Raw genomic sequence first — 14,379 nt, forward strand, 5'->3', positions numbered from 1 at the left:
AATTCCCATTCCTCCTTGTTTCTAATAGAATAATATTGTTCCATAACATACATATACCACAGTTTGCTAAACCATTCCCCAATTTAAGGTCATTTACTTGATTAGCAATTCTTTGCCACCACAAACAGGGCTGCCATGAATATTTTGTAAAAGTGATGTTTTTACTCTTTTTCATAATCTCTTCAGGTTATAGACCCAGTAGTGTTATTGCTGGATCAAAGGGTATGCACATTTTGTTGCCCTTTGGGCATAATTCCAAATTTCTCCCCAGAAAGTTTGGATGAATTCACAGCTCCACCAACAATGCATTAATGGTGCCAGATTTCCAGCATCACTTCCAACATTGATCATTGTCTTTTCTGGTCATATTGGCCAGTCTGAGAGGTGTTAGGTAGTATCTAAGAGATGCTTTAATCTGCATTTATCTAAGAAATAATGATTTGGAGCAGTTTGTCATATGACTATGGATTGTTTTGATTTCCATAGCTGTAAATTGACTTTGCATATCCTTTGACCATTTGTCAATAGGGAAATTTGTCTTTTTGAAACTTTGACTCAGTTCTCTGTCTATTTTAGAAATAATTCCTTTGTCAGAAATACTAGCTGCAAAAATTGTTTCCCAATTTACTGCGTTTCTTTGGATCTTGGTTACAGTGGTTTTATCTGTGCAAAAGAATTTTAATTTAATGTAACCAAAATTATCAAGTTTGTTTTTAATCATGTCCTCCATCTCTTCCTTGGTCATAAATTGCTTCTCTTTCCATAAATCTGACAAGTAAACTACTCCTTGATCTTACAGATTGCTTATTATATTGTTCTTTATATCGAAATCCTCTATCCATTTGCATCTTATCTTCATATAGGATAGGAGGTATTGATCTAATCTAAGTTTCTTCCATACTAACTTCAAATTTTCCCAATAGATTTTATCAAAGAGAAAGTTTTTAGGGTGGCTAGGTGGTGTAGTGGATAGAGTACTGGCCTTGGAGTCAGGAGTACCTGAGTTCAAATCTGGCCTCAGACACTTAATAATTACCTAGCTGTGTGGCCTTGGGCAAGCCACTTAACCCCATTGCCTTAGAAAATCTAAAAAAAAATTTTTTTATCTTAGTAGCTGCACTCTTTGCTAAAGTTGCTAATTATATCTATTAGTTTTTTTAGATGACGTTTTTGGGATTCTGTAGATACACCAACATGTCATCTGCAAAGAGTGAGAGTTTTGTCTCTTACTTCCCCAATTCTAATTCCTTCAATTTCTTTTTCTTCTCCTATTGCTGAGGCTAATATTTCTAATATGATATTAAATAGTAGTGGTGATAATGGACATTCCTGTTTCACCCCTGATCTTATTGGGAATTCATCAAGCCTATCCTCATTGCATATAATGCTTGTTGATGGTTTCAGATACTTACTGCTCATTATTCTAAGGAACAGTCCATTTAATCCTACACTCTCTAGTGTTTTTTAGTAGGAATGGGTGCTGTAATTTGTCAAAAGCTTTTTCAGCATCTATTGATATAATCATATAATTTCTATTAGGTTTGTTGTTGATATAATTAATTATACTAACAACTTATCTAATATTGAACCAACCCTGTATTCTTGGGACAAATCCTAGTTGATCATATTGTATTATCATAGTGATAACTTGTTGTAATCATTTTACTAAGATTTTATTTAAGGTTTTTGCAACTATATTTATCAGGGAGATAAGTCTATAATTTTCTTTCTGTATTTTAACTCTTCCTGGTTTAGGTATCAATATCATATTGGTGTCATAGAAAGAGTTAGGTAGAATTCTGTCTTCCCCAATTTTTCCAAAAAGTTAATATAAAATTGGAACCAATTGTTCCTTAAATGCTTGATGAAATTCACTTGTTAATCCATCTGGCCCTGGAGATTTTTTCTTAGGGAGTTCAATAATGACTTGTTGCATTTCTTTTTCTGAGATAGGATTATTTAGGTTTCTTATTTCCTCTTCATTTAATCTGCGCAATTTATATGTTTTATAAATATTCATCCATTTCACTTAGATTGTCAAATTTATTGGTATAGAGTTGGGCAAAATAATCCCAAATTATTACTTTAATTTCCTCCTCATGGGTGGTGTGTTAACCATTTTCATTGACAATACTAGCTTTTTTGTTTTCTCCTTTCATTTTTTTAATCAAATTGACCAGAGGTTTATCAATTTTGTTTTTTTTCATAAAACCAGCTCTTGGTTTTATTTATGAGTTCAATAGTATTCTTGCTTTCAGTTTTATTAATTTCGCCTTTAATTTTTTAGAATTTTTAAATAGGTATTTAATAGGGGGGGTTAATTTCTTCCTTCTCTAATTTTTTAGTTGCATATTTACTTCATTTATTTCTTCTTTCCTTAATTCATTCATGTAAGCATTTCAAGATATACTATATCCCCTGACAGCCACTTTGAATGTATCCCATAGGTTTTGGTATGTTGTTTCATTATTGTCATTATCTTGGATGAAATAATTAATTCTTTCTATAATTTGTTGCTTGTTCTTTAAAATGAGGTTGTTTCATTTCCAATTAGTTCTGAGTCTATATCTCCCTGACCCAGTATTGCATATAATTTTCATTGCATTATGATCTGAGAAAGATGTATTCACTATTTCTGCCTTTCTGCAATTGATCACTAGGCTTTTATGCCCTAGTACATGGCCAATTTTTGTGTAAGTGCCATGTACTGCAGAAAAAAAAAGTTTATTCTTTTCTACTCCAATTCAATTTCCTACATAGGTCCATCATATCTAGGTTTTCCAAGAATCTATTTACCTCCTTAACTTCCTTCTTGTTTATTTTATGATTTGATTTATCTAAATCTGAGAGTGGGTGTTTGAGGTCTCCCACCAGTAGAGTTTTGCTTTCTATGTCTTCCTGTAGCTCTTTCAGCTTGTCATCTAAGAATTTGGATGTTGTGCCATTGGGTGCTTGTCTATGGTACCTTTTAGGAGGATATAGTTTCCTTACTTATCTCTTTAAATGCTATCTATTTTTGCAGCTGTTTTGTCTGAGATAAGGATTCCTACCCCTGCTTTTTTCATTTCAGATGAAGCAAAATGTATTTTTCTCCAAACTTTTATCTTTACTCTGCATGTATCTCTCTTCTTCAAATGAGTTTCTTTTAAGCAGCATATCATAGGATTCTGACTTCTAATCCAGTCTGCTATTCGCTTATGTTTTAAGGGAGAGTTCATCCCATTCCCATTCAGAGTTATAATTACTAACTCTTGATTGACCTCCATGCTATCTTCCTTCTGATTGTATTTTTCCCCTTTCCCCTTTATCAATATTATGCAATGTTTTGTTTCTGAATATCACAACCTTCAGTGTGTTTACACTCATATCAACCCCCTCCCCTTTCTCCCCCCTTTCCCCCTTCTTCCCTTTCTTCTGTTAGCTCCCCCTTTTCTCCCCCCCAACCCCCTCCCCTTTTCCACTTCTAATGCTTGAAAGGTAAGATAAGTTTCTTAAGTTAACTGAATGTATAAGTAAGTTAAGTTTAAGCCAAGTCTGATGAGGTGAAGATTCAGGTGGTTGTCATCTTCTCCATTCTTCCCCTTAATTTCAATAGGTCTTTTGTACCTCTTAATGTAATGAGATTTACCCCATTCAGGTTCCTCCATCTTCCCATCTCCTTAATGTCCCCCTTTTTAAGGAGGTATTGTTTTGAAATCACTCTATCTAGTCACAGAAAAGTAATGAGTGTCCATCTCTTCTGGCTATGTATATTCTCTCTAATTCTGTTTCAATTCTCAAGAGTTATGAGACTCTTTCTCTCAAGTGGTTGTATAACCAGTTTCATCTTATTGACAGCAGTTTTTTTCTTTACCCTTTGTTTTACCTTTTCATTTGTCTCTTGAGCCTCCTGTTTGATGTCCACATTTTCTATTTATCTCTGGTCTTTTCATCATGAAATCTTGGAAATCTCCCATTTCATTAAATGTCCATCTTTTCTCTTAGAAGAGAGGGTTTAGCTTTGCTGGGTAGTGGATTCTTGGTTGTCTTCCAAGTTCCCTTGTTCTTTGAAATATCTCATTCCAGGCCCTTCAAACCCTTAATGTTGCTGCTACCAGGTCCTGAGTAATCCTTACTGTGGCACCTTGGTATTGAAATTTTTTTCTTTCTTCTTTTATCTGATAGTCCTGGAATTTGGCCACAACATTCTTTGGTGTTTTCATTTTAGGATCTCTTTCCAGAGCAAATAGATGTATTCTTTCAATCACTATTTTTCCCTCTGGTTCCATGATATCAGGGCAATTTTCCATCATTAATCCTGTAATATTAATTCCAGGCTTTTTTTCTCTTCAATGTTTTCCGGAAGGTTTATAATTCTCAGGTTCTCCAGTCTTGATCATTTCTCAAGGTCAATGATTTTGCTGATGAGGTATTTTACATTTTCTTCTATTTTTTCCTTCTTTTGTTTTGTTTAACACAATCTTGTCATCTCATGGAGTCATTAGTTTTCATTGATTCCATTTGTTTAGAGAAAAAGATTTTTCTTCATGTATCTTTTGCAACTCCTTTTCCAGTTGATCAATCTATTTTCAAAGAAATTTTCCATTTGCCCAAATATAGTTTTGAGAGAATTATTTTCTTTTTGTATTTGCCCAATTGAGGATTTGAGAGAACCATTTTCTTTGTGCATTTGCCCAATTGAAGATCTGAGAGAGCTATTCTCATCTTATATTTGTCCAATTGTATTTTACAAGGATTTGTTTTCTTTTTGAGAGATGTAAATTTTCTCTTGCAATGCATTAATTTTCTTCTGAGTTTCTTTTCCCAATTTTTCCAATTGATTTTTAAACTCCTTCCTGATTTCTTCCAGGAAGTCTTTTTTTGGACTGGAGATCAATTCATATTCTCCTCCGCAATGCTAGATCTCTCTGGGTTAGACTCTTTCTCTTCTAAGTATTTCTCCATGGACCCTCCTGTTGTCTAGCTTTTTTTTCATCTTTCTAGGATCCTGAGTGAGAGAGGGGGAGCAGGCTCTCAGAGGTTTGCTTTTGAAGATCCTAGAGGCTTTGTTCACTTGGCTTAATAATTCCAAAGGTCAGCCAGTAGGGGTCGCCAGTTCCTTTCCCTGGAGTGTTTCAGGTCTCCAGCAGCAGCCGGGACTGAGCTGACCTTGAACACTTGGCTGGGCCCTGGGAGGGAGGGTTGTTTATTGTTTGTTCTGGACAAAAGGCTTGGCTGAAAGTAGGGAGCTCAGGTCCCAGGGCCAGCTGGTTGTTCTCCAGGCATGCCCTGAGACTCTGTGCTGGAACTCACCTTCCTGTAGCTCCTCTCCCCTAGACCAAAGACTGTACAGATAAAGTTGTATTTCCCACATGCCACTCACCAAAGTCTCTATAGCTGAGGCTGGCCATCTGGCTTCCCCTAGCTGCTCTCCCCTTGCTGATCCTCTGCTCTAATTTCCCAGTTCACCCACCATCCCCTCAGACAGACCTTCTTGGTAGGTGTTCTTTTCCTAGCTTCTCTTTCTGGATTTTGTCATTAGAATTTCTGTTAAGAGGTTTCTCTCATGCTATTTTTTGAGGGGAAAGAGAACACAGTGCCTGTCTTTTCTCCACCATCCTGGCCAGAATTCCCCAGCCCTTCTTTCTTCTTATACTTACTTAGAAATCTCTGAACAAGTTATTCAGCCTCTTTGCAACTCAAAGATTCCTTGGGTTTTTTTTCATTCTAAGTAATTAATAAGTTAAGATCTTGCTAGCCTAGAAAGAGAATTGCCCCAAACTGAGGAAAATACAAAACTATTTTTTCTTAGTGATTATAAACCTACATGTAGAAACAGATCTTGTTCAGTTTATGGATTGTGCCCTCATTTTGACTTCCTTCTGACTTAGAAATAATCATATGGTGAAGAAATTATTTCTCTTTAAGTTAACTAGGATGACTTTATCAATTAAATTTTTGAATAGGTGTCAAAAGTCTCCCAAAATGTAAGTTTGTTTACACATAACATTTCACAATGAAACCATAACCTAAAACATGTGTGTGTGTGTGTGTGTGTGTGTGTGTGTGTGTGTGTTGCAGGCCATCTTTACTAGAGAGAAATTTGACTCAATCTGGCTTATGTTTTTATATATTATACACACACAAACACATACTACATATATATGTATATATATATATACATATATATGTAAATATAAAACAACGAAACAAAAACACAACCTTCCTTGAAGATATGGGTAGCTATGTGGCACAATGAATAGAGCCACAAGCCTAGAATCAGGAAGACCTGAATTCAAATGTAACCTCAGGCACTTGCTATGTCACCCTGTGAAATTTCCTTACCCTGTTTGCCTTAGTTTTCCTCAAATATAAAATGAATAGAGAAGGAAATGGTAAATTATTCCAGTATCTGTGCCTAGAAAACCTTAAATGGAGTGATAAGACTTGGATATGAATGAAAAATAATTTAATGCAACTTAACACAGCCCCTGAAATGAAATGGTTTTATACAGAAATGGGACTGATTTTCAAATTAGACAAGAGAATTTCATCCCATTATTTACAAGTCATTCCATTTCCTATAATCACTTCTCTAGAATTATTGTTTGAAACCAAAACATCTTCAGAGAATTGGTAAGTGAGAGCCATTGCTGAAATTTATTAAGGGATATCTTCTATTTTTGCAGCCATTCTTTTCTTGAGAGATATTTGGCTCAATCTGGTGTTTTCTTATTATTTTTCATAAACATAAAATCTCTATTCTAGTCCTTCCTCTAGGAATCACTGAATAAGAACTCCATTGCTAAATATAAACTTTTCTGACCTAGAAAAACTGAGAAACCAACCTACAACTTAGATCAGGTACAAGAGAATAAAGACCCATGTCTTAGAATTCACAAATAAAATTGCATGAATGCAAAGGGGTAACTGAATTTCTATCTGAAAAGGGAAAAAAAAGGAAAGTAATTGGCTTCTTGAGTGTAGAAGATGGATCACTGCAACTATTGTCTGTCTCTAAAGAATACTAACTGAGGAGCTCCAGAAGCAAAAAAAAAAAAAAAGTTATAGTTGCTAAGCACATGGATGCACACATCTAAATTATGTTACAAAACTACTCTTTGAAATAATCCAATCCATTAACTTCCATCCTACCATATAATCACTTTTTCTTTTTAGATATGTATTATGATTTTAGCAAGAGATGGTTAATGGGTTCAATAGACATACATTTCAGAGAGGGCAAAAGTTTTGTGTCTCTGCAAACAATTCATGTTTATAACTACATTATTCAAGTAAAAATTTTATAACAATATTTTAGTTATATAAATGTATAGATTATATATACATATATATATAAACAGTTGAGCGTAAAAATAATTCATTTTATAAGTAAAGTAAAGGTGTTCTGGATTACATAACCCATACCTACCCTTTGGCCTAAGTAACTAGTAATAGTGTCATAAAGTATACATTTTACCTTTCTCCTTTCATTATTCCCCATCATTGCAGAAGACTGAACTCTGACTGCTATTAGACACAAGAGCAAAGCTGTTATCTTTACTATAGACGCAGAGGAACAGTTTCTGCCTCTGAATTCTGGAACATTTTAAATGTGAGCCCACATGTGAGAGCCCTTTTCAAATGGCCATGCTTCATTAATGGAATACCAGTGATTCAGGAACCAATCGGGGGTAACTTGGCCACTTTTCAGCTAATTCATAGGAATAGCCAAAAATATTGTATCTCCTTTTTGTACAACATTGCTTGTCTTTCAGAGACTGTCATTTAGACAAGTCAATGTAATAAGATATTTTTTGGCCTTAAAGCTTTCAGGAGGTTAGGGTTTAACTCACATTACTTTCTTCCTACACTTGAGTAGAAAATTGAAATTCAGTATAATAAATTGACACTTTAGGAGAAGAGTGGAAAGAGGACTCTTTTTTCAGTAAGTGGACCTGTATTGAATTCTAAACTCTTTTTAATGTTATCTGTATGATCTTCAGAGGGTTATTTAATCTTAACAAAATATTGCTTCTTCTTTTATAAAATGGGATGATTGGATCAGATTATCTATGGTCTATCAAGGAAGCATTTCACTAGTTTCTTCTGTGAGTTGGGAACTGAACCAGGACATAGGAAAGCAAAGACAAGAAAGGAATAAATCCTTAGTTAGAGAAGTTTACATTACATTGTGGGAGAACATACAGAAAAAGAGTAGGAAGTACACCCATTGAACTCAGTAATGGACCCCCCCACATATAATCATTACAATCTCAAAATATTCATGAAGTGTTAAACTAATTCTGAAAGGTACATCTAAAACTTTGTCCCTTTATGAAATGCCGTTATGCTTCTGAATGGATAAAGAGAAAAATATCAAATGAAGTGACCATACCATTTAAGGATTTAAATAACTAAATTCTGGATAAATTTGCGTATTCCAGAATGGAAACATTGAAATCCCTTGCACATCTTGCAATTTCTTTTTTTAAAAATTTTTTTATTAATTATCATCCATATGCCACATGTATATTTTTTGGTTAAAAAATTTCCTTCCACCCTCCCTTCCCACCCTACTCCCCTCAGCAGTGAACAGTCAGGTTAGCTTTGTACATACAAATTTTGTTCACAGATTAGTAATTTTTAGTATGAGGAATTAGCATTAAGTTAAAGAGATATATGAGATAATTTTTATAAAGTGTTCATCAGATTCTGGAGGGTTGTTTATGTTTGTGTGTGTGTGTGTGTGTGTGTGTGTGTGTGTGTGTGTGTTTTGCTTTGTTTTGTTTTTCTTCCTCTGGATGAGGATAATATATTCTAGTACCAGGCTAATAAAGTTGTCCTAATCTCCAGATTGCTGAGAGAAGCTGCTTCCATCAAGGTTGTTCATCTCACAATGTTTTTGTTGATACATACATTGTTCTCTTGATTTTACTCCCTTCGCTCAGCATCAGATCCCATAAGTCAGCCCATGCTTCTCTAGAGTCTGACCATTTATGGTTTCTTATAGAACAATAATATTCCATAGTATTCATGCCCCATAATTGTTTAGCCATTTCCATTTGATGGGCATCCCTTCAATGTCCAATTGTTTGCCACTACAAAAAGAGCCCCTATAATTTTTTTGGAACATGTCTGACTTTTCCCTTTTTCTACAATTTCTTCTGAATATAGACCTAGAATTTGAATTGCTGGGTCAAAGGGTATGAATAGTTTCAGTGCTCTTTGGGCATAGTTCCATATTGCTCTCCAGAAAGGTTGGGTCCATTCATAACTCCACCAGCAATGAAGGCATCAATCAATATTGATCATGTTCCCTTTTCCTCATCTTGGCAAATCTGATTGGTGTGAGATGACCCCTCTTTGTTGTTTTAATTTTCATTTCTCTAACCAATACTGATTTGGATAATATTTTTATATGATTATATATAGTTTTAATTTCTTCATTTGAAAACTGTCCATATCCTTTTACCATTTATCAGTTGGGGAATGACTTGTGATCTTATAAATTAGATGAAATTCTCTCTATATTTTTTAAATGAGACCTTTATCAGAATTCCTAGTTGTGAAGATTTTTCAATGTATATATATATATATATATATATATATATATATATATATATATATATACAATGTATATACATATACATATACATATATATACAATGTATATACAATATATACTATATATATATATATATTTGCAAATGTATAAATTGAGAAAAAAAATGAATTTTTTAGCTTAAACAACTTCTGAACAATTTGAGATAACCCAGAGTAGAAAAGGCCAGATTTTAACTCCAGTTTCCTGATTCTCAATCTAAAATTTGTAAGGTTAGAATCTATAATTTGTAAGGTTAGAAAGAGAGATGGAACTTTAAAAATGGGTAGGATTTAGATAGGTAAAATCAAGAAAGAGTATATTGAATAACATGAACTTAAGATGAGAAATAAAAGGAGCCAATTACAGTATCACTGATTGAAGAAGATCATAATTTAGTGAGAAAACATATTTCAATATAAAAACCTGGGGTCAAGTTCTAACTTTTCTGTTTATAATCATGTGATCTTGGACAAGTTATTTATTAAAAAGCATAGAATAAGTTTCATAGGAAGGGATTTTGGAGGGTGTATAGTTGAAACTTCTTCATTTTTCCTGTTAATGTAAATTTACATATAATTGAATAAATTAATGCAAAGCAATTAGTAGCCTTTGAGGGAAAAAAAACTGAACCTTGGTCTTCTGACTCCAAAATTATGGCACTTTCTTCTATGGCAAACTGTTTCCTCAAACATAAATCTAGGGTAGTAATGTTTTCAATCACCAAAAAAGTTGCTATGAGAAAAGTGCTTTGCAACTAAAAAGCACTGTATAAATGTGAGTTTCTCTTATTTTGATTTTTATTTGTGAAAAGAATGAAAAAAATCATGTAAGATGAGTGCTCAAAGTAATGTAAGAGACAAATAAAAAAGGAGTTGAAGAAACAGATTGAAGTAGACAACAAAAACTGAGTAAGAGATATAGCCAACTTCATGTTTGGAAAAGATTTCTTTCTGTGCTAAGAGAGTTGGAGAAAGGGAGAGAAATCCCTGTACTGTAGAGATGTTATTGATAATTCTATTAAAGTTCAAAACTTCACTAAAAGTTTAGGGACATAAAATGAGTATTATTTAAAGAATATTTCAAAGGAAACATGGTAGGATTTGATGGAAGATTAGTTATATGTAATGCCACAGGACTGAAGATTATACAAACCATATAAACAAATAAAATCAGTACTTGGAGTTTCCAAGAATAGTGTTGCTTCAACAGAAATATGAAAACTGTACCCTCTCCCTGATGATAGGAGATGATTCCCTGTGGCTATGGGTTTTCTGCTGCAGTTACTCAACAGAGAGAAAAGACTGCAAAGTTTTGTGGCAGTAGCTGGGAAGTGCACAGAGAAATTAATGCAAATAGGATCTCTTTTGCAACACAAAAAATGAACAAGTAATGGTTTACTTGACTCACTCCTGTGAAGAGGATGTTTTATAATCTATCATAGAAATACTAAGTTTCAGGAGCTTCTAGTGAGGAAACTACTTTTACCAATGTATCCTGTAGTCTTAGAAAACTACCCATTGATAAGTGATGATTTTCTATTTACCTAGATATTATGTGTCAGAGCCTGAACTTGGATCCTGACTGAAGATGGATGACTGTGGTAAAATCAATCACACAATGAACCTGCTTCCCACAAACAGAAAGGCAAATGAGCCTTGTTCCATTGCTGGACCTTCTCTTTCTATCCCTGAATGTGCCATCTGTCTGCAAACATGTTCACCCAGTGAGTCATCCTTGTAAGCATGAATTCTACTATTTGTGTGTAAAGGGAGCTTCATGGCTTGGAAAAAACGATGTATACTCTGTTGGCAAGGTATTTCTGAGGCTTTCTTGACAAGCATCTTGTTATCACCAGAGGAAATAAAAGCTGCAAGTAGAAGCAATAGAGAATATGTCTGGCAATAAAAGGAAGGTATGGGTGGTGACTACCAGCAGGGAGCTAGAAGATTCTTTCTTCAAAGGTAAACAAAGCACTAAACTGTTAATTGCTAGGTTCCTTTATGTTGTTAATCTTGAAGATATGGTTCAATACAGGAGAAAGGAACATGAATGGTATAGGAAAATTATATTGGATATAATAGACTACCAAAAAAGGGAGTGATTGGACTTAGGCTGGGCTATGACTCTACCCTTAATTTCAAAAGACGTCCAGTTAACAAGTCTGGCACTGCCTTCATTTAATGCAAGCATTTCTCTAAGACACTTTGACTCACTTGCAAATCAGTGGAAACAGCATGACTGGAAGGAGTCACTGGGAGAGAGGAAGACCTAGAATTACTATCTTAAGGCAGGGTACCAAAAATAGGGAAAGTGGAGAACATGATTCCAAGATGTAACAAAAATCTAGCATCATAGAATCATTGAATTTAGAACTTCAAAGGACTTTAAAGAATTTAAAGAATTCTAATGCTTTCCTAGCTATTATCCCAAATAGAACTTTATTTTGCATTACTTACACACCCTTGTTGTTGTCCTCTAATCTCTTGATTGAGTCTGGAAACAATTGACACTTTCCACCACCTCTATCATTGTTTTAATTACAGTAGAAGAAGCATACCTGATGGCTGCCCATTTTCTGTCAAGTGTATTGGTGGATGATATACATATATTGATTTCAGATCTAGTGAAATATGTATAAACCCAATAAATAGAAGGAAAAATGTGTTCAAAATAACAATCAATTGCAGGCACATTCGTTTCAAAATAATAGTAGTACATAAGCTTCTAAGGCATGAAAAATCTTCATGTGAGAAATGAACTTTGAATTTTGAATATTTTTATCCTGTTCACAAAACAAAGGGGATTTTCAGGATAGAAGATTACCAAGATTCATAGATCAGTATTAGGGGGAAAAAATAACAGTTTGTTAAGAATAATAGATTTCCATTTGAATAGAATGCATTACAAAAGTAAGTAAAAGAACAAAGAAACTCTTAAAACCTCTTTTGATTATTTGCTGGTTGAATTGGGAATAATTAAAACCCAAGAGTCCAAAATGTGTGCAGTGATTACCCAACCTAATTTCTTATTTTAAAAAAATTCATCAATGAAGGACTAAAGATGTTAAATATTTTGCCTAATGTCAGACAGATAGCAAATAGCAAATACAATTTTCAAACCAGAGTTCTTAAGACTCCAAATTCAACACTCTTTCCATTAACTCACAGAGATTTCCCCAATCATTAATGAAAACCAATGGCTAGATGAAATCATATTTGATTAAAAATTAGCCCTTTTGGGGTGACTAGGTTGTGCAGTGGATAGAGCACCAGCCCTGGAATCAGGAGTACCTGAGTTCAAATCTGGCTTCAGACACTTAATAATTACCTAACTATGTGACCTTGGGCAAGTCACTTAACCCCATTGCCTTGCAAAAAAAAATTATCCCTATTATTCAAGATGCAGAATGAAGATAGAGAAGAAAAATGTCTGTAAGCCAATAACTACAGCTCATTGTGTTTAAGACCATGACTCTTGTTGCAAGAATTAAAAAAAAAAACTAATGATATATATTAAACCATATGCATGATAATGCTTCAAGTGACATGATAAAATTTATTTAAAAACTAGGTCTTTCACTAAGATTGGAAATTTTTCCCAGGGTACTTGGGAATTTGTCTCAGGGTAAAGAATATCAAATTTAGAGAGCACTGAAAATGCTTGCAATACTCTAGCAATTAAAAACAAAGTGTAGGCACTATTAGATGTTAGGTTGGCATGAGTTATTCCCTCATCACAGCTTTCACACCAATGCCTTCCTAGCAAGAGCCTCCAGCTGTATTGTCCCAAGATGTATATTGTTTCACCAATTCACCAAACTACTGGTTAATTCTGTGCTGCTTTCACTAGTAGATCTTTAGAGTATTTGCTCCAGATACCTTCCTCCCTCCAATAATACTACTATCTTTTCAAAGATCAAATGGTACCTGATCATATTTGATAAACAGTGGCCTAAAATTAAAAAAAAAATCCTTCTTCCTGCTTTTCTTCACCGCTCATCATAATCTTATCAACATGATTGATTTTTCTCAGGCTCTATTCCTTGAACTTCATATTAATTTTTGACACCCATTAACTGGACATGTCTCCCAGGCTTCTGTCCTGGGATTTTCTCTCTATTCTATATGTCTTTATTTTCTTATATCATGTTTTATTCCCATGGATTCAATTATAATGCATATGTAGATGATTCCCATATGTAAATATCTTTTCTTGTATCACTGACTACATTTGAAAAATATTTATATAGCCAATAAACATAAAATAATCTAACCCACAGAACTTATCTTTCCCTACATCTTTCATTCTATAATATCTTTAGGAGATATATTATTCTACTGGTTGTTTCATCATTACCTTCATTTCTTCCTAATCTCCTCTGTCTCTCTCTTTCACTCAGGCCACATATTTAGTCTACTGTCAAATCTTATTATTTCTTATCTTCACACCATCACTCATATATGATCACTTAACGATTCATACAATTTTTAGATCAGGTTCTTGAAATTTCTTACTTTAACTATTGCAGTCTCTTGTCTGAAGACTCTTTATATTCTGCTTTATACTTCATGAATCAACTGAAGTTATTTTTTGTTTAGGTTTTTGCAAGGCAAATGGGGTTAAGTGTTTTGCCCAAGGCCACACAGCTAGGTAATTATTTATTAAGTGTCTGGGCCCGGATTTGAACCCAGGTACTCCTGACTCCATGGCTGGTGCTTTACCCACTATGCCATCTAGTCACCCCTGAAGTTATTTTTCTAAAGTGCAATGCCAATCTTGTAAGCCCCACCATA

General features: G+C 34.1%; 1 pseudogene; it reads left to right on the plus strand.

The window, feature by feature from the left end:
• Nucleotides 1–11,173: 11,173 nt before the first annotated feature.
• LOC141519210 (E3 ubiquitin-protein ligase RNF146-like) lies at nucleotides 11,174–11,922 on the plus strand (annotated as a pseudogene).
• The last annotated feature ends 2,457 nt before the right edge of the window (nucleotides 11,923–14,379 follow it).

Source organism: Macrotis lagotis, chromosome 3, assembly GCF_037893015.1.
Source record: "Macrotis lagotis isolate mMagLag1 chromosome 3, bilby.v1.9.chrom.fasta, whole genome shotgun sequence".
Lineage (NCBI taxonomy): Eukaryota > Metazoa > Chordata > Mammalia > Peramelemorphia > Peramelidae > Macrotis > Macrotis lagotis.